Consider the following 22,153-nt stretch of genomic DNA (forward strand, 5'->3'; position numbering starts at 1 on the left):
CTAGGATGAAGAGTGCAATTCCTAATTTTAAAGGTAAAACCCAAAGTCAATCAGCCCATTTTGTAATCAGCCCATTCCCCATGGGAGTGTCATTTCTCAGTAGGGGTGCAGATGTTTCCATATCTTCCGTGTGGCCAAGAGCATGATTCTCTGATCCAAGCATGCAAAGAGCTAAGTGTCTCTTCATAACTGACATTAGCCATTTCTTAAAGTGTATGTTTTTACCTAGTTATTATACACCAAGGGTAAAAGCTTTCCCATAATTCAAAGTAATTTTTGATAACCCCAAAACTTCAAACCATCAGATAACTCAAAGCAAAACAGAACAGAGTCTTAGATACTGGGAGGAATCTATCTGCTTTTAATTCCCAGGGTTTCATGAGGAAAACAGAGTTTTTTTTCCAAAACGAGTTCTGCGGCTCCTCGTCTGTTTTTCCCAAGGAGTCCCAGGCTACCACTACCAGAAGTTATCTTAGGACCTCTCATGTATGCATTAAGAGTGGCAAGCCTGAAAAAAAAAAAAAAAAAGAAAAAAAGAAAAAAAAAAGGAGAAAAATGATTCAGCTGACTGAGAAGAAAAAAAAACCTTTCTCCAGAAAAACAAGATCCAAGAAGAGAAAAACATAAAGGCCTTTTAAATATTCCTGTAACTTGTTTATCCAATTTTAATGAAGCTAATGTTTAACCATAGTGCCCCTAAAAAAAAAAAATTCCTTTTAAATCTTTTATTATCTGACTTTAGCCACAACAAGTAGCCAATACTTCTGGCTTTTGAGCTTTGCCAAAGGTAACCTCTCAGTTGCTTCAAAGACATAGTAAGGAGTTTCTTTTTTTTCCAAGATTTGGAATCTCCCCATCGGTAGTTTAGAGAAAGGAAAATTCAAGACAGGAAAGCAGAAGCTATCCATGAGGGGAAGAAACCTCAATAAATGGCAAAGTTATACAAATAGCAAACCAGAAACGAATCATTCCAGAAGCCGAGAATTGAACCTGGGCCACCATTGTCAAAAGATAAAGGCTTAGCTACTGAGCTACACAGCACTGGGCAGTTGCTACTGTTTTTCCCAGAAGGAGCCTAGAGAAGCCAAGTTTTAGCTTGCAAAGGCTTTTAACTACTCAAGATAATTTTTAGGGGCAACCATGAAATGAACCTCAAAATTCCTGTCCTCCAGATGGCAGAAACCAAGAAAAAGTAGCCCGACATGGTCGCAAAGTTAAGCTCTTAAAGACAAAAAACAAGACAGCGAGATTTTATCCGGTATTGTTTTGTGTCCTTAAAAGCTTAACTTTGTTACCATTGAAGAATATCTCATCTAAAAATAATGACAAATTTTTGAGAATTCACACTTTCCAATTTTAGGCCTTTCTTATATTTCACAAAGATTAATCTCTTTAAAGTTTCTAAACTAGAAAAACTATTATATTAAAGCTGCAACATTCTATGATTTCTGAGAAAAACATTCTATACGTAGGTTTCACTTAAACTGTGTAAATCTGTTATTGTCTGTACTATGGAATAATATTTGGGACAAAAATTATTGAAACATTGGAGTCATAAAAGTCATAGAAGCCAAGTGGAAACAATTTAAGTGTAGTGTTTCCTTTATAAAATCCACGGGATATTTTTTTTCTGTGATTTAGAGTAGATAATGTTAAATGGTTGATATGAAACTTTATAGTCCCATTTTCAATTTTACCCATGAAAGTTGAATGTGTGATATTAGGACATTATGCATTTCTAAAACTATATGAATCTGAAGTACCCATAATTTCAAATCAAGAGACATGTAAAACCCAAATGTCTTCCTTATGCTAATATTTTTCCTTGAATAACAACGTTATTCATGCATACTTATGGTACCTATTAACATTTCATTTTAAAATGACTGTATTTGTCATGAAACAAATTTACTTCTGTTGAACGTTTTATATGTTCTTGATTGGGAAAAAATTGATGAATGGTTTCCATTTATTCTGTCATGTAAAAATTTTGACTTTACAAACATGTAATTTAAAATATGACTTTTACCTCACTGTAAGTGTAGTAGTAATACTGAATAATAGAAGAAAAATCGAAATCAAAGACTTAGGAAATATCATTAGAAATTGCAATACCAAATAAAATAAGGATAAGAAAGGTCACCATTGACTGAATGGCAATTCTAAACCTGATACATTGGTGTTTCATATAGAATATTTCAAATTCCTTTGAAAATTTGACAAGATAAATATTTTTATCCTTATTATAGAAATAAAAGGCTGAGGCTTACAGAGATAAAGTAGTTCATCCAGCTATTAAGTGCTAGAGTCAGGACTCTGGAATAGATTCTAAACAGTAACTACATTTTTTAGAGTTAGTAAAAGATATGATAAAAGTAGCAAAATACTGTGCCAGGGAGGAAAAACTTTTCCTCTACCCACCTAGGTCTTATTCTAAGAGGCCTGCAAATTAAACTGACAAAAGACAGATTAACAGGAGAAAAAGCTTATTTACAAGTGTAATGCACGTGCAAAGACTGCTCAGTGGTGAGTAACTTATCATCACTACCATCACAAAGGCAATTAGAATGTGGTGCTTATAGTCCTAACTTAGTTGGGGAAAGGGAGAGGGGAGAAAGGCTTCTATGGTTTCTTTGGAAAAGACAAATTGGTTTTTAGCAGAACAGGAAGATGATAGAAAAGTGTGTGATAATGTTCATCTATACAGGTATGATTGGTCTATTTGTCTTCCTTAGGGCATTAAAATTTTCCAAAGGGGATTCAGAGTCAGTGTGTTCTCTTTCTACCCACTAGGAGTAGTCTCACCCTGAAATGGGAATTTATGGCATCCTCATATTTTTAGAAGTTGTGTTTTTAGGGAAGTTCTGGGAAGGCTTCTGTCTGCATCTATAGATTCTCAAAGGTTTTGAGCTTAAACTAATCTTCATGCCAACTGTGAAGTTCTTAGTGGCCCCTCACTATCATCTCTTATGAAACAACTTAAAAATAATAGTCATGGTAGTCTTCTAGGAAGAAACAATTACAGGCTGTTGTCAGTAAACAGACCTTATTTCTTAGGGATAGGGTGGGGAGCTGGCATTGCATAATCCTTTTAAAGTTAAATGAAGTGAGAATTCCATGGATGGTGCTCTCAAATGAAGAGTTCCATTGTCACGATGTGCTTCATACCGTTGAGAGTAAGCTCTAGAATGGCATTGTTGTTGTTGTTGATAAAGTTTGTTTGGGGGAGGGAGCAAAAAAAAAGAAAGAGAAAGAAAATAAAGTTTTTTTCTGATGAAACTCTCTTTACCGTGAATCACCTTACCCAGATCCCAAGCTATAGCTAAATAAATACCTTATGGTGCTATTTAGTAGTAATTATACTTGCTGGATTCTATCATAAAAGGAGAGAGAAAGAAATGTCTATAAACCACTTTGACCATTGCATTGCAAATAAAGATAAAAATCAAATTTAAGTCAAGAAGCCTTGTAAATAGTTTCTGAAAAACAGCTATTTTAAGAGGGTGTTTACAGTGGTTTAAAATTACTGGGCACAATATTAACCTAGCTCTATAAAAAGGAAACAGAAATAAACAGCAAATGTTTATAGAATTTCTCATGGTAGTTAAGCATTTGTCTTATTTAGGATTCTGTTTAAGGATGTAAGATTGTCAAGCAGGTAAACTCAAGATCATTCTTCTATTTGTTAGAACTTCAAATTTTGTTCATGTGAGGTAAATTAAAACTACATTTGAACATGTATGATTGAGTTACTTTGGTTTAATAAAGATGTACGTGTCTAATACAGAAACACAAATGCTTAACATCTTTGACTAGAAAAATTGAAGAATAACCAACTCTATTATATTAAGTTAATGAATTAAGTTTTATCATAAGAAAAATCATAATTTCTCTGGTTGAAAGTAAAAATAGTCTATGCCTTTTATCTTTAAGTAAAGGCATGAAGGCACCGTTTTATTCAATTTCTTTTCTTTGTTATTTTTTATTGCAGAAGAGGGAAGAGAGTTGGTTTAATTTAATAAAATATGAAAGGCACTGCCTATAACTTAACTTACATTCTTTTCTTTGTATAAGTGCCTAGAGCAAATGGGAATGATGTTTAAAGAAATCTAAGTTAAGGCCGGGCGCGGTGGCTCACGCTTGTAATCCCAGCACTTTGGGAGGCCGAGGCGGGCGGATCACGAGGTCAGGAGATCAAGACCACGGTGAAACCCCTTCTCTACTAAAAATACAAAAAATTAGCCGGGCGTGGTGGCGGGCGCCTGTAGTCCCAGCTACTCGGAGAGGCTGAGGCAGGAGAATGGCGTGAACCTGGGAGGCGGAGCTTGCAGTGAGCCGAGATCACGCCACTGCACTCCAGCCTGGGCGACAGAGTGAGACTCCGTCTCAAAAAAAAAAAAAAAAAAAAAGAAATCTAAGTTAAATGCCAGTGAGAATAACACAAAAGTGATCTTCAAAATCATCTAATGTAAGGAGTCCTGTTGATAGAGAGTGTTTTGTTTTTTGTTTTTGTTAAGGAAACTTGGGTAGGGTGGAGTAAGGAAATGGGGAAGGAAGAAAAGGAGTGTGTACTGGAGTACTTAAAAGTAACGCAACTTATGTGGTAGTTTTAAATATGTATTGCTATCTGTGGTATCCTTTTTTATATAACCGTGAAGTTTGTAGTTAGATTGTGATTTTGTTCGGTTTTTCTTTTTTTGAGATGGAGCCTTACTCTGTCACCCAGGCTGTAGTACAGTGACACTGTCACAGCTCACTGCAGCCTCGACCTCCTGGGCTCAGGGGACCCTCTCACCTCAGCCTCCTGAGTAGCTAGTCCCACAGGCATGCAACACCATGCCCAGCTAATTTTTTTTTTTATTTTTTGTAGATACAGAGGTCTCACTATGTTGCCTGTACTGGTCTCAAACTCCTGTGCTCAAGAAATTCTCTCGCCTCGGCCTCCCAAAGTGCTAGAATTACAGGAATGAGCCACTGCATCTGGCCATATGATTCTTAAATTAAGAGGAAAAAAAGTATACTTATGGTAGTTTTTTGTTGCTGTTATTGTTGTTTTCTTTATAATGGGCATAATTTGTCAGGTATTTTTTTTTTCTTTCTAATTGGTTGGTTGGTATTGCTTAGGTTTTGGAGATAAGACATGTGAAAAGGCCAGCTGCCACGGCTCATGCCTGTAATCCCGACACTTTGGGTAGGCCAGGGTGGGTGGATTACTTGAAGCTAGGAGGTCAGGACCAGCATGGTCAACATAGTAAGACCCTGTCTCTGCCCACCCCTCCCCCTGAAAAAAAAATTAAATTAGCTGTACATGGTTGTGCATGACTGCAGTCCCAGCCACTCGTGGGGCTGAGGTGGGAGGATCACTTGAGCCCAGGAGTTTGAGGCTGCAGCGAGCCATGGTTAGGCTATAGCACTCCAGCCTGGGCAACAGAGCAAGACCCTCATCTTAAAAAAAAAAAAAGGATGTTAAAAAAAAAAGCAAATCCAGGTTCTTCTGTAATGAATGATGTACATAGGATAATCTTACCTTTTTAGAAAATGAATTAACCATCAACTAGTTTGTCTCGTTTATTTATTTACTTTTATTTTTATTTGAGAAGGAGTATTTCTCTGTCCCAGGCCGGAACACAGTGGTGCAATCTCGGCTCACTACAACCTGTGCCTCCTAGGTTCAAGCTATTCTCCTGCCTCTGCCTCCCATGTAGCTGGGATTACAGGCACCTGCCACCATGCTCGGCTAATTTTTATATTTTTTGTGGAGACGGTGTTTCACCAGGTTGGCCAGGGTGGTCTCGAACTCCTGACCTCAAGTGATTCACCTGCCTCAGCCTCCCAAAGTGCTGGGATTACAGGCGTGAGCCACCGCGCCCAGCTTGTTTGTCTCATTTAACTTTCACAAATACATGTTGTGACATTAAATCCTATTTACATATAAGGAAAGGGAAACTCCATTGGTTTGTACCTGGTAATAACACATTTTGAATGTACACTTTTTTGAGTCTAAGCCTGAGAGCATCTCCTTTTATTACCTTCAACTGTGGAAACACTTCTGGACTTCTCTATTGTTGCTTTCCTCTTTTTCAGTCTCTGTTTTGCTAGTTACTGTACTAGGGCCTTTGGGAGGTTATAATAAATGTACTTGTTTGTTTAGTTTCCTTGATATCCCCTCCTTAGATGAGAATTTTTCCCTAAAAGGGTAAATCAGATAATTTGAGAAGCAGGAATAGGTAGCCTATGTTCGTGAGTTTGCACCTGAACTGAGAAGAGAAAAAGGTTTGAAATAATTGATGCTGCTTCTGAATGATGTATCAAAACATGCTACTGGAAGAAATTTTCCTTCTCTGGTGGAAGGAGAGGAAATTGGGTTTTTGTTTGCTTGGTTTCGGCTTAAATTTTATCTTTTAGAATTGCTTTCTTCCTTCCCCACCTCTTTTTCTCTATTCCAAATCTAATAGAGCTTTCTCCTCAAACTTCTTCTAATCACAAGGTGGGGTAATAACTGGATGCTAGGTGTACTTTATCATTGTAAACTAAAGATTTACATTGGATAGGTTTGTAAAGTCACAGACTCTAGATTTCCGTAAAAGGCAAGCTGTTGCTTACCTCCTCCCCTTTTCTTTCTTCATCTCTTGCCATCCCTACTCTACCGTCTCCTCTCTTTCATATTTTGCAAAAATAAAAGCAACAATAAATATCCTAGTTCAAACCTTAAACATTTGAAAAATCCAAGGGAAGAAAATCCTTAGGCATAACTGAAAATTGTTGATCTCTACCAGGTTATTCCAATAAGCTGGAGGCTGTCTTATGTATTTGCATATAAATTAGGTCATTTCTTAAATTTGCATATATATTCTTACGCATTGCAAATAGTCTCAGGTGATGTTCCAGTCCAAATTACAGTAGCTTGTACCCGGGAGGAAACTCTTTCTTGAATTTTTCTGTTCTTCACACCATTTCATCAACCGCTCATTGTAATTGACCCAAAATTTTCTGTCAGCACCACATAATTGATAGAGATTTTGAAAATAGAAGGTGAGAAAAAGGGGTTAAAGAAGGCAAAAAGATTTGTTTTGAAGAATATTTCATACCTGAGGACAGATTATCTCTAAGGAGAAAAAGGAGTACGCCTGTGAGATCATTTAACCCATGAGAGAATTTCAAAATTGTAGAATGGATTTTTTTTTGTTATTGGATAATGTAAAATAAATTACTTATCATGAGAAAAAATAATTTCCATGGCTGAATGCCCACAAGAATATTAAATCATCTGTACCTGGCTGGAGTTTTCTTGAAAGTTTCGAGTTCCTTGCTGCCTAGACTTTACTCTTATGTGTGCACACACTGCTATTATAATACATACTTGTCCTGGGGGTAGGATGGAGGCATGAGAAAAGGCCAGCATGGATGGAGATAAATGACTGAAATTTGGCTTTAGTTGTCCTTAGTAAGAGCCAGCAGGGTTGACACCATGGGTATTTTGCAATCATTTGTTTAATTAGCTGAATCTCCTAAGGGAAAATTATAAGAAATGGCAAACTCTCAAAGCCTAATTTAAATCTGCTTTTTTTTTTAAATGTACAACAGAATTTCATAACACAGAGATGTTAAAAAGGCACTAGTGAATAAATTCTATACAGTTAAAACATTTTAATACCAAAAGCAATAAACTACAGAGAAAAGTGAAAATAAATTAGGTCAAAATATTATTCACATGAGAGAACTGAGGTAAATATTTGCAGGTGGCTAAGAAAATTATACTTTGGGTGGGAGAATTTTTCCTTACACGCCTTCTATTTTCTCTCATTTTTGTTTCCTGTAGATTTTTCTACATAGATAAGTATATGACCAAGTTTAGATTGTCTTCTGTCTAATAAATTTTTTAGTGTACAAGATATTTAATTATTTTGGAGTAATTAAAGGGCCTAATCTAAAAGCACTAAATTCTTCATCAATCTGCTTTGGGGCATTCTTAGTTTAGACCTAGGTAGCTGGAAGATTGAAAGGTCAGTGAGCTTGGTTTTCTTCTGCATTTGGGTTACAAACACAAAGACAGCTGTGGACTGTGAATTATCTTCCCCTGGAAGAAAAAACCATCTGGCTGAAACACCATCTTCTCAGGTGTTTTTCCTTAAAAAAAAAAAAAATCGACTGTATCACTAAGAAAATCAGAATCTTATTAATGTATTGATTCCAGATGAATAAAGTCCATCAGGTTTGTTGCAATCCGAATGCTAGAGGGTAAATTCACCTGAAAGCGGTTTGTGTTTTGTAAGAAGCTGCATCATTTGCTGTTTTTGGTGGCTGATAATTTTAGTATAATTTCATTGAAAAGATCAACTCAATGAAGCCTTCTAGTCGTGAATGCATATAGTCTACACTGAAGATGATAGTGTCTATATTGGAAATTGGAAACAGGTGTTTCAGCACTGGTTCTTTAAGGGCTGTTACAAATTGCTTTCAGTAGTAGGCTATGAGGAAACACATGTAAGAAGAGAAAAACAGCAACTTATGATTCCTGCAATTATTACCTCCCGTATACTGGTATTGAGAGATTCAACTGAAAAAAAGGAAGAGCACCAAGGATTAAGTCTTTCAAAATGTGGGTCTTTGTTGGAAAGGTATGATAGAAGAGAGACAGAGAGAGAGACTGATTTACTCTTCATACTATAAAACTTCTTTAATTTCCTTCACTCTCAGAAGTTGGGTAATGTTGATGTCATTTCTAAGTTTATGGATATAAACTTATAGATATGCAAAAACCAATCAGGAGAGGCTGATAATGTCCATGAATATACTTACCCTTTCTTCTGCAGTGTTAGAACCTCCTGTTTTTGGCTGGACACTTAACTTCTGAGAATAAAGATGTTTTCCAACTTTTTCTGGCAGCTAGGTGTGTCTTGGCCAATAGTATTATAAATAATGCTGGTGTGTTCAACTTCCAGGAAGTGTTATTGAATGAAGGTCTCATTCTCTTTCCCTTTTCTATCCTTCCTGTTGGCTGGTGCAATATGCAAGAGGAGCCATTGTGAATCACAAAGTAGACTCTATGAAGGCAAAACTGAGAGCATGATAAAAAGATGGCTGCTTTTGTACCAGCTCTAGAAACCTGTTTTTTCCTTGAGAGAGAAAAAAAATTATCCTTTGAATAAGTCATTGTTATTTTGGATTTTCTGTACTAACAGACCTAATCCTATTATAATTTGCCTAAGATCCAATAAAGATTTCACTAGTAGGTCAGGTGTGGTGCTCATGCCCGTAATTCCAGCATGTTGGGAGGCCAAGGCAGGAGGATCGCTTGAGCCCAGGAGTTCCAGACAAGCCTGGGCAACATAGCAAGATCTCCATCTCCACAAAAAAAATAAAAAATTAGCCAGGCATAGTGGGTAGTGTGTGTCTGTAGTTCCAGCTACTTAGGAGGCTGAGGTGGGAGTATCACTTGAGCCTGGGAAGTCGAGGCTGCAGTAGTGAGCTGAGATGATGTCATTGCACTCCAGCCTGGTGACAGAGCAAGATCCTGTCTTGGAAAAAAAAAAAAAAAAATCAACAGTAGACTATATCAACGTCACATTCATAGGGGTCTTGCCCTCTCAAAAATGCATAAAAATTTTGGAAATCGTATATTTTGTGTCTTCTGTTTTATCTTTGCTTCCTATTTGTTTTTTTCTTTCTATACTGGTCTTACCAGAATATAGTGGCTGCTAACAGTATAACAAAAATAGCAGTCAAAAAAGGGTTTCGGAAAAATAATTTAATTAAAATGGCTATAGATGGCCAGGCGCGGTGGCTCACGCCTGTAATCCCAGCACTTTGGGAGGCTGAGGTGGGTGGATCACCTGAGGTCAGGAGTTCGGGACCAGCTTGGCCAAGCTGGTGAAACCCCATCTCTACTAAAAATGCAAAAATTAGCTAGACGTGGTGGCGGATGCCTGTAATCCCAGCTACTCGGGAGTCTGAGGCAGGAGAATCACCTGAACCCAGGAGGCGGAGGTGCCAGTGAGCCAAGAGCGTGCCATTGCACTCCAGCCTGGGTGACAAAGTGAGACTCCGTCTCAAAATATATATATATATATATATATACATATTTTGTATATATATATTTACTTTATTCACCCCAGAAAAAGAGGGAAAAGACTAAAACCAATAATCTCAATAATCTCATTGTTTTGTAGTTTGAACACCACTGCTTGAAAAATCCTAACTGGTAAACTCTTACATTCATCGCAACTGTCTTGCCTTAATGCAGACTCTCTTCATCTTTTCTTTGTCTTTTTCCAACAGACTCAAGCTACTTTCACTGCTTTTGGACTGCTTCCTTCTTCTTTGACCAGCTCCCTCACTCCCTTCTGCTACTGTGTATTTATGTCTCTCTAACACTGAACTACACACTGCACAATGATTCTTCACATGTCAGTTAAAAACAGCAGAACCATTAGTTCCTACGTGACTAGTGGGTGTATAGTATCTACCCATTTAATATTAAGAAAGAAAATAGAAGAGAAAGTGGGAAAGATGGAAGGACTTTTTCTTAAAGTAAGCCAGCTTTCCTGTTTATATTCATTTTTAGAATCTTATGTGGCTAGGTGTAGTCATCAAATGCATTTCTAATCTGTTCGATAATCTTTATTACAATGTTTTTGTTTTCACATTTTGTTTGCATTTTAATTTTCTTTGATGCACAAAATGTCTTGGAATATGCCCCCTCACCTTTTCTCTTTTGGACAGTCTCTTATATTGTCCAAAATATTAGAGAAACATGAAGAAGCTATGCAGATTTCCCATTACATTTTTCTCTTCTTCTCTTTTGTTTCATTTTTATTTTTATCTTTGTATTTATTAATTAGTTGTTTTGTAATTTTTATTTTTTGAGACAGGACCTTGCTCTGTCACCTGGGCTGGGAGTACAGTGGCATGATCATGGCTCACTACACCCTCAAACTCCTGGGCTCAAGCCATCCTCACACCTCAGCCTACTGATTAGCTAGGACTACAGGTGCATGCCACCATGCCTACCTAAGTTTAATTTTTTTCTTTCTTTTTTTTTTTTTGCAGAGACAGCAGTCTTACTATGTTGCCCAGGCTGGCCCTGAAGTCCTGGGCTCAAGTTACCTCCCCTCCTGGGCCTCCTAGAGTGCTGAGATTATAGGTGTGAGCCACAGCGCCCAGCCTTCCTCCCTTTTATTAACAATTATTATTCTCTACTAAGTTTTATTTAATGTCCCAGAATTTGCTCAGTGGTATTATTAACGCTTAATGACAGAAATAAATGGCTTTAGTGGGAGACATGGCCATCTGGAGAAAAATCAGAAAATAATAGAAATATAGTGACACACTTAAAATTGCGACAATGTGGATGTTTACATCATTTGATGTAAACCAATTCCTACTAGCAATTGCTTACTAGTACCATTCCTATTAATGTGTAGTATTTAGTAGAATTTTATACCATTTATTGGCATAACATTCTGTTATCAGCAATTCCTTCATTTGTTCATTGCAAATGTTTATATTTATGCAAATTAAAGTCCTTTCTTGGCCAGGTGTGGTGGCAGAGGCTTGTAATTCCAGCATTCCAGAAGGCCACGGTGGGAGGATCTCTGAAGTCCAGGAGGTTAACACCAGCCTGGACAACATAGTGAGAGCCCCATCTCTACAAAAGATTTTAAAAATCAGGGGAATATGGAGATGCACACTTGTTGTCCTAGCTACTTGGGGGGCTGAGGCAAGTGGATCTCTTGAGCCCGGAAGTTTGAGGCCGCAGTGAGCTATGACGGCATCACTGCACTCTCGCCTAAGCAACAGAGTGAGACCCTGTCTCTTAAAAAAAACAGTTCATAAAGTACTTTTTATTAAAAAGTTACACATATTCATGTAGAACATACTAAAGAAAGTGAATAAAATAAAAAAAAATTCAATTGCCTACTTTCCACAGGTTATCAATATTACCATCTGCATTTACAGCCATCTAGCCTTCTGTTAATGTTCATGCAGGTAATCCTACGGTGCATTCTGTTTTGTAAGCTTTTTTATTATTTCAAAATAGGTCATTAAAAAACCTTCCACATAAATATTTTTCTGTAATATCATTGATGTTCATGTAGCATTTAATTTGTGTAGTATGTTAGGCTGTTCTTGCCTTTCTCTAAAGAAATACCTGAGACTGGGTAATTTATAAGGAAAAGAGGCTTAATTGGCCCACAGTTCTGCAGGCTGTACAGGAAACATGGTGCTGGCATCTGCTTGGCTTCTAGGGAGGCCTCAGGAAGCTTACAATCATGGCAGAAGGTAAAGGGGGAGCAGGCATGTCACATGGTGAAAGCAGGAGTGAGCAAGCAAGGTGGGGTGGGACGGGGAGAAGGAGAGGTGCCACATGCTTTTAAATGACCAGACCTCATAAGAACTCATCATCACAAAGACAGCACCAAGCCATGAGGGATATTTTATATATATGTGTGTGTATGTGTGTGTGTATATATATATATATGTATATATGTGTGTGTGTGTATATATATGTATGCATATATATGTGTGTGTGTGTGTGTGTGTGTGTGTGTATATATGAGGGGCAGATCCAAGACCCAAACAACTCCTCACTGGGCCCTGCCTCCAGCATTGGGGATTACAATTCAACATGAGATTTAGATGGGGACAAATATCCAAAGTATATCATATGGGTATTAGATAACATATTCAACAATTCATATTATGGTTTATTTTGGACAATTTAATTCGTTCATATTAATAGCACTATAGTAAGTCTTCTTTATAAATCATGTGATGATATTTTTGTACATATTCATGATCGTATCCTTAAGACTGAATTCCTAGGTATGAAATTTCCAAAGTAAAGGATAGGCAAAGTGCTAACTTGAATAAATTCACTGACAATTGCCCTGTAGAAGAAATATTATACCAAGTTACAGATCAAGCAGCAGTGTATGGGGGAGGAGGGCTGCCCCAAAACCACACCAAATCTATAGTGCCATTTTAAAAAATGTCTGCAAACCTAAGGGGCAGGGTATGTGTGTACTACATGAAGGTAGATATACTTTTCTGTGAAGAATCATTAAACTTTTTTTTTTTTGGGGGACAGAGTCTCGCTCTGTCGCCCAGGCCGGAGTGCAGTGGCGCAATCTCGGCTCACTGCAAGCTCCGCCTCCCGGGTTCCCGCCATTCTCCTGCCTCAGCCTCTCCGAGTAGCTGGGACTACAGGCGCCCGCCACCACGCCCGGCTAATTTTTTTTGTATTTTTAGTAGAGACGGGGTTTCACCGTGGTCTCGATCTCCTGACCTCATGATCCGCCCGCCTCAGCCTCCCAAGTGCTGGGATTACAAGCGTGAGCCACCGCGCCCGGCCGAATCATTAAACTTTTATCACAGGAGCCTGTTGTTTAGAAGTCCCAAATGAGAAATTATAGTACATGAAGTGTGTATATATATATGTATATGTATATATATATATATATATTATATAATATATATGTTAGAGGAGCAGACTTTTAAAATCATGTATCACAAATTTTATCATATGAACTGATTTCAATTTTGCTTTGTAAATGTTATAGTTTTAATTCTGAAGCCATGTGCATTAGTTTCCAGGGCTGCTGTAATACATCATTACAAATTTATCCTTTTAGAGCACTGAAGGCTCAAAGTCCAAAATCACAGCGTTGGTTGGGCCGTGTTCCCTCTGAAGCCTCTAGGGCAGGATCCTGCTTTACCTCTTCCAGTGTCTTGTAGCCCCAAGAATTCCTTGCTTGTGACAACATAACTCCAGTTGTCTCTGTCTTTGCAAGTCCCTCTTTCCTCTGTATGCCTGTCTCTGCATCCTGTCTTTTCTTATAAGGAAACCAGTCACAATAGATTAAGGGCCCACCCCACTCCGGTATGACCTCGTCTTAATTACGTCTGCAAAGACCATGTTTCCAAATAAGGTCACATTCACAGGTACCAGGGGTTAGGACTTCAATGTATCTTTTTGAGGGACGCAATTCAACCCATATCACCCTGTATTTTAAATTTTATCCAAGAGACTATTGTCTAATTCTGGTAATAAGACAATAATATTTCTTACTTCTGGGTTAATAATTTTAGTATTATTGACTCATGCAAGGATAAATTAAATGATCAAACTTTCTAAAGGCTTAATTAGCTTCCTATGGCTACTATCTGTTCCAGAGGTTCTCCTGTGTATAAATAATATCCTAATTAAAATACACAGGATTTTGTAAGATTTGCTGCTGATGTCACAAGTGTCTAGATCATGACAAAGGCAGTGAAGAAAGCTCCAACCCATTCAGCTCTCTGTCCATAGCAGCATTCGGAAAAGTACTTTATGAAGCTAAAGTTAGTTCGTAACTGAATCAACTCCCATAAATAGGAAGTGTACACATTCTAGCAAGTTATAAGTTGTACACAGTGAAGTTATGATAGCAGTAACCAGCATCCTAATGAAATGCCTCAGCCACTGTTGTAAAATAAGTGTTCCTTTAAAATGGTCTGGATTTCTTTTTTCTCCACTTTGTCTAAGTTCTATCGATCCTTTGCTCTATTTGAAATTGTTCTTTTCTCACCATAACCTTTACCGCAATGTCACTTTCTTTTATTAGGACTCTTATTACTCTTTGTAAAAGTCACAAACAGAGAGATGCTGACATTGCAGTTTAAGTCCAATGATTTTTAGCAGTGCATTACCAATGAAGTATTGTTTCCTTAGGGCACAAAATCTAAATACTGTCTGTTTTCCTTGCTACTCAGCCTCACTTAGCACTAAAGCTCTGTATCATTAGGATGGATTCCAATATGTGTTTTCTGCATTGTTTTGAAGAGAGGAATATTTTTATATTATTTTTTGTGGAATATGATTCAAAAACTGCATCCATTTTCTCCCATTGAGCCCAAGCAGGCATATCTTGACTCTTTCTATGTAACTCTATTAAACGTCCTTCTCTGCAGCATTTTTGGGAGTGTAATCCATTTTATATATAAACTATATGGAGCATTTAGAAACAGTTCTGTATGTTCTGTTTGTGGTGCCTAATTTTAATTATCTTTAGGTTAAATTTCCAATTCTTTCTTACAAATATTATACTCGTTTAATATCTAAATGCCAGCTGTGACTTTATTTCTTACAAACAAAGAGAAAATGCAATCAACATAACCAAACACATTTAGTTTATTTCTAATTTGAGGACAGCTTAAAATATTTTCATATTCCAGTAAACATTGCCATGGGTATTTTAGGTATAAACACATTACATGTAAACAGAACGCTTTTGCCAAACAGATTGACTTGAAGAATATTCACTTGAATTATGACATAATATAGCACAGTCAGGCAGATTTGAGGCATTGTTAAGACAGTCTTCTAAGAAATGTTATTTTGCTAGTTTTGACCATCGTGAACATCAGGATCTTCACTCCTAATAAATATGTATGGTTGCCTAATACAGGTCTTGACACAAACAATGCTTTAACTAAGAACGTTGTGATGGTCAATCTAGATTTTCTAATATTTACTGAGCACATACCATGGGTATATGCATTGTGCTCAGCATCTTATACTACTTATCTCCTTCTATCCTCATGAAAGTTCTGTGTTATTATTTTTCTCCAATTTACAGGTATAGACATTGAATCTTAGAGAAATTAAATATTGGTTGGTGCAAAAGCAATTGCAGTTTTGCCAATGGCTTTTGCACCAACCTAATGTGTAATAACTAGCTTCTTGCTCTAATTTTAAATGCTATTATTCAGCTTACCAATGACTACTATCAGTGGACTATAAAGAATAGAATGGGCTCTGATATCAGACTTTCACTTCTCTTACCATTCTTAGTGAAATGACAAATTTAACTTGAGTAACCAAGTGAATAGTCCTGATTTATTTTAGCTCCTGTGTCCAATTTCTGTAGGCCAAAGAGCTCAAGACAATGCAGGAAAATGGTATTGTTTATGACATATAAAATGACAGCGTAAAAACATTATTCACTGGGATCTTTTCTAAAAAGCATTTTCTTTGCAGCATTGTAAACTTAAAATTAATATTCTATTTCGGCAGGGCTCTTACTCCTTAATAATAGCTATAAATATTTTGGATGTTACAGAAGGATTGTAGTAAAGTGGAAATTTAAATATAGATGAAAAATATAAAATTTTATCAATAGACTATTTATATAGTATCACCTGTGGATCAACAAAAGGGAAGAGAGAAAAAATAACTTTAAGTAGAATTAAATAATAAATCACTCACTTTTACAATAATACTGCTGTTGAAAATTCAGTTCCCAAATGGAATCATCTTCCCCAATGGCATTACCTTATTAAAATTTTAAAAAGCACATTTCCTAATAATAAAAGTGAATAAAAAAGTGAACCAAGTGTCATTTTTAATCATGCACCAGCTGAAATTTGAATTAATTGCCTCATATACATTATTTTTAAACATGTGTAATTTTATTTTTCTATCTACTGTTTTTAATTACATACTTAATATCCAAGTCTTCTAATGTTTCTTTTTAAATATACTGATATATCTGAATGGCAGAGAAATTATGAAGATCTTCAGTAGTAACAAAAGTGAGCAAAGGTGTGTAACTCAGAAAGGGATATATTTATTTCAAGAGCATTTGTTACATACTTAGAATGTTAATAAAAAATTGAGGTGTGGCCGGGAGCAGTGACTCACATCTGTGATTCCAGCCCTTTAGGAGACGAAGGCAGGAGGATCACTTGAGACCAGGAGTTTGAGACCTGCCTGGGCAGCATAACGAGAGACCTTCTCTCTACAAAAAAATTAAAAATCAGCCAGGTGTGGTGGTGCATACCTATAGTCCCAGCTACTTGAGAAGCTGAGGCAGGAGCATAGCTTGAGCCTGGGAAGTCAAAGCTGCAAGTGAGGCATGATCATGCCACTGCATTCCAGCATGAGCAACAGAGTGAGACCATGTCTCAAAAAAAAAAAAAAAAAAAAAAAAATTCAATGCATTCGAGTGTCATTTTCAGGGGACAATTACTGATGAACAACTTTAGAAGATCATTTGTTAAGAATATCCCTCTAAAATGGTGATTCCTAAAAATAGATTTTAAAGTTTGTTATTTTCTTTTTGTGATGTCATGTAGAACAAACCTCTCCAGTGCCATGTGAAACTGTTTATGTGGTGTTGGCATAATATAATAGATCCAATGTGTTGACTTTTAAAAATCTTGAATAGCACTGTCAATATACGATAATAGACTTGTTTTGCCACACACCTAGAGAAAACATTGACTAGTTTTTAGTTTGTCAGGAACTGATTATGCCATCACGCATGTGTTTACGGAGAAAAAAGTGTCATAGGTAAATGTACGGTTAGTGTCTAAGTCTTTCCAAAGCAAATCAAAATTTAGATCTCAAAGTTTACATGTTGGGAAGCTTCGAGGGTGGAAAATAGCAAAATGGAGGGTAGCCATATTACTGTGTTCCCCTTTACTTCTTAGAACCCTTTTTTAAAAGATAAAAAAGGAAGGTTTTTAAATGTTTTCTACACTCTGCTTGGTTAACACAGATATATATGGTTGCATTTAACTACTTAGTAAAATAAAAAACTGTTTCTGAAGTCCAAAATTGGTGCATTTAACTACTTATTTTATTTTATTTTATTTTATTTTATTTTATTTTATTTTATTTTATTTTATTTTATTTATTTTTTGAGACAGAGTCTCACTCCGTTGCCCAGGCTGGAGTGCCTGGCATAGTCTCAACTTACTGCAACCTCTGCTTCCTGGGCTCAAGCCATTCTCGTGCCTCGGCCTCCCGAGTAACTGGGATTACAGGCATGTGCCACCATGCCTAGCCAATTTTTGGCTTTTTTGTAGAGACAGGGTTTCGCCATGTTGGCCGGGCTGGTCTCAAACTCCTGACCTCAAGCGATCCGCCTGCCTTGGCCTCCGAAAGTGTTGGGATTATAGGTGTGAGCCATAGCTTCTGGCTCATTTAATTATTTAGTACAACAAAAAATTTGTTTTGGAGTGTGAATACCACAGTTAGTTTATTTAGTCTGTTTAGTACATTTAGTTAGAATGTGTAAAATTAAATATGAAAAAGTCTTTATGAGTTAACTCTAAAAGTGTGTGGAATTACTGAGTAGGTATTTTTCTCCATAGAGGAATCCTGAACTCATCATCTTTTATTTATTTATTTATTTATTTATTTATTTATTTATTTATTGTTTTTTACATGCAGCTGTGTTTAGAGCGTGTTACTTTTAAAAACTGCAGTTAACTCCGCTCTTGCCATCACCAGCTACTCACTAGAAAGAAAACTTTAGTGCTATAGAGGTGTTCTTTTTGGTGATTTATCTATCCTGCTTTGCACACTTGTTTTTTGTTTGTTTGTTAGTTGGTTGGTGTTCTGTTTTTTGAGACAGTCTCGCTCTGTCACCCAGGCTGGAGTGCAGTGATGTGATCTCGGGTCACTGCAACCACCCCTCCTCTCCAGGTGTGGGGCCACTGCCCCTGAGTGAAAGTCCCTAACTGAATTCTGTGTTTGGTCTTTCTGGTGACCAGCCCCCATCCTGACGCCATTAGAGGCCCCACTTTGGGTCACCCCATTAGCATAAACTCAGGTGTGTTTGAAGGGGCTCCTTATGAATAACAAAAGACATTCCTACCACTCATGAAATTCTAGGGTTTTATGAGATCTATGCTAGGAACCAAGGCTGAAGAACAAATATGTTTTTTAGTATACCACAGTCTGACTTCTGGGGAGGGTGAAATGTTACTCAGATTGTCCCTTCGCAAACCATCGGTAAGCTTTCCCAGTGTGTTTGCTGTTCCATCAGTTGCTAATTGTTTTATGTTTTACTACTTAATTTCACTTTTGGCTGCAGAGCTTTAGTATAATGGCTATGAAAATACTTGGAAAAATGTAAAAGCACCTTCTGGCTACAAAGTTTTATTATTACTTGAGTTATGTTGAAGAACATTTCCCCCCTAGAGACTCTAAAGAAGCCTGCTTGTGTTTGTGTCCTCAGTCTCTTACCCAACCAAGAGTGTTACCTGGAAGCTACCTTCTAAAGCTGTTTCTCTTTAACTACACGATTTGCATTCCTGAAGTTGATGATTACATATGGTTCCTAATATTTGAGATTTATTCTTACTTTCCAGGTTTCCCAGTCATAGTCCCAAAAGACAGGTTTCATTTGTAAAGCTCAACAAGGGAGAGCCAGATGTAAGAAGCATGAGGTGTAATGATTCCCTAACATAATTGTTTTTATTTATAGCCTCTTCTCTATAGCCTGAACTCAAGAGATCTATTACTTGGCACTGCAAGCATATCTATCTTTTCTGGTAATTACGGATATTGATACATGACAGTTATCACTTGCAGATACGGTTTAGTTTATTTTCTAAGAAATCCTCTCTTTGTATGTTTATAAGCCAGAGCATCTGGGAATTTATTGCTTCTTTATTGGTAGAATTGTATATGTGTGTGAATATGCTTCTATTCATATTCATTAGAAGGAGTGGTGAAATTGTAATGGAGGGCATCCGGAGAATTTATTGGACAATACTTTCCTCCCTCGCAGAATTGAAGTAAAAGTAGGAAATAGAAGAAACCATGCAGCACCCATGTGTTGTTTTCTAGTAGGATTCTCTAATAAAAACACCAGCCTCCTTGAAGAAAGGGCTGATTCTAGGGCTAGGGGATGAAATATACAAAATAAATCTGGAGAATCTTGTAGCACCAAAAGTAAGGAAGTGCTCAAAAAATAATTTGATAGGAATATGTCAAAGCGAGACAGGAGCAATCTAACTAAAAGATCTCTCATGAAAAAGCTGAAACATTTATGCAAAAATTAAATAATGTAATATTGGATTATCTCCTAGACTATAAAATAAATAGTCATGAGTTCCTACTGATAAAAATAAATGCATGAGTGAGTAAATACGTGAAGGAGAAGAGACAAATCTCCTGTAGAAAAGAATTCCAAGAGCCGGGTGCGGTGGCTCAAGCCTGTAATCCCAGCACTTTGGGAGGCCAAGGCGGGCGGATCACGAGGTCAGGAGATCGAGACCATCCTGGCTAACACGGTGAAACCCCGTCTCTACTAAAAATACAAAAAATTAGCCGGGCGTGGTGGCGGGCGCCTGTAGTCCCAGCTACTCAGGAGGCTGAGGCAGGAGAATGGCATGAACCCGGGAGGCGGAGCTTGCAGTGAGCCGAGATTGCGCCACTGCACTCCAGCCTGGGGGACAGAGAAAGACTCTGTCTCCAAAAAAAAAGAAAATAATTCCAAGTAATTTGTACAGATACTTCTCCCTTAATGAGATGGAGCTTAATCCCTTCCTATTGAGTGTGAGCTGCACTAACTTGCTACCAAAGAATACAGTGAGGAAAGAGGAAAAAAGTGAGTTTTCAGTTGAGAAAAAAAACTTAGAAGACACTACCTTTGTCAGATGATGAAGTTTAACGTCATTAGTGATAAGTCAGATTAATAGTACTTACTCTTGATTATGATGTGATCAAAATGGTATTTCACCTCTGTGGTCATCCTTCCAAAAATCTATGATCTCAGTATAACCATGAGAAAAGGACATCAGACAAACACAAATTTAAGGACTTTCTGCCAAATAGCTGATCGGCACTCCTCAATGTCTTTAAACACAAGCTAAGTGTAAGAGAGTATCACAGACCAGAGGAAGCTAAGAAGATATGACAACTGAATATAATGTAGTATCCAGGATGGGATTCTGGGACAGAAAAAAAGACATGAGGAAAAACTGATGAAATTTTAAAAACTATGGAGTTTAGTTAATGATAACTTATGAATATTGGTTGATTAGTTGAGACAAGTGTACCACAGTAATATAAGATACTAAAAATAGAAACTGAATGCTGGCTGTAGGGGAACCCTATGTGTTTGCAAGTTTTGTGTAATAAACTAGGAACTATCATCTTTCTAAACTGTAAAATAGAATGTTAATTACACAGAAAAAGAAATAAAATTAAGAGACCAAAATATCAGATTCATGTAGTTGATTTAGTTTTTATATTGAAGACTATTTTCTGGAAGCAGTCAAGGCTAGAAAAAACTCTGAAGAATATAAAGTACATGTTTGCTTGTTTTTCCACAGATAAGAGTTCTGACTTAAAACTCACTGTTTAGTGAGTGGATTAACTATAGATACATAATATTGATATATTGATAAGAAATATTGATAAACATTATTTTTTCACTTTTTAAAAATTAACTGGGATTATTGAAAATATCAAGAGATTTATATTCTTTTTGATATCAGCATGTTGCTGACAGGCATGAATATATGGAGACCTTAATAACTCACCTTAAACCATTCAAAATAGTTCCATGAGGATTATGAGCTATTAATGAAGGAAAAAAAAATACTTGCCTAATAGTCACCTAAATGGTGAAAGACATAATTTCTGTCTTTTTTTCAGCCACTATTTATTGCATACCTACCATTTTCTAGGCTATAGGGATATAAACCTAGTCCCTAATTTTGAGGATGTTACAGTAGAAGGCAATGGGTATATAATTAAAAGAGCAATTAAGTAAACTCTTTGTGAGGGTTCATTAAGAATATTGAAAAAGGAGTCATTAATCCCAGACAATAGGAGACAGGAAAAAGGTTTTACAGAACAGGTGAGTCCAGAACTTAAACATGTCTCACCATACCAAAAGAGTTGGGAAACCTTAGGTATAGTCACAGGCATGAAGCAGTCTATCAGATTCAAGGAACTGGCCAAGGACAGTGACTCACACCTGTAATCCTGGCACTTAGGGAGGTTGAGGTGGGAGGATCACTTGAATCCAGGACTTTGAGACCAGCCTGGGCAACATAGCCAGACTCCACCTCTACAAAAATAAATAATAAGTACATGAAACTTTCAAGGAACTGTTTATGTCTGTGAATTTTTCTTTATTTCTTTCTTTCCTTTTTTCTCTTCTTTATTTCCTTCCTTCCATTCTTTATTTCCCTTCCTTTCTCCCTCTCTCCCTCCCTCCCTTCTTCCTTCCTTCTTCCCTCCTTCTTCCCTTGCTTCCTTCCTTCCTTCTTCCTTCCTTTCTTGGAACTTGGAACTGTGTCTGAGAATTAATTCCTTCCTTCCCTCCTTTTTTCTTTTCTTTCCTTTTTTCTTTTCTCCCTCCCC

At 37.0% G+C, this 22,153-nt stretch overlaps 1 protein-coding gene across 47 annotated transcripts in view; it reads left to right on the forward strand.

Moving 5' to 3' along the window:
• ADGRL3 (adhesion G protein-coupled receptor L3) overlaps nt 1-22,153 on the forward strand; it is an 866,327-nt gene that overhangs the window by 631,795 nt on the left and 212,379 nt on the right. The window lies entirely within an intron of this gene.

The sequence above is a fragment of the Hylobates moloch genome, unplaced genomic scaffold (assembly GCF_009828535.3).
Source record: "Hylobates moloch isolate HMO894 unplaced genomic scaffold, HMol_V3 SCAFFOLD_2, whole genome shotgun sequence".
NCBI lineage: Eukaryota > Metazoa > Chordata > Mammalia > Primates > Hylobatidae > Hylobates > Hylobates moloch.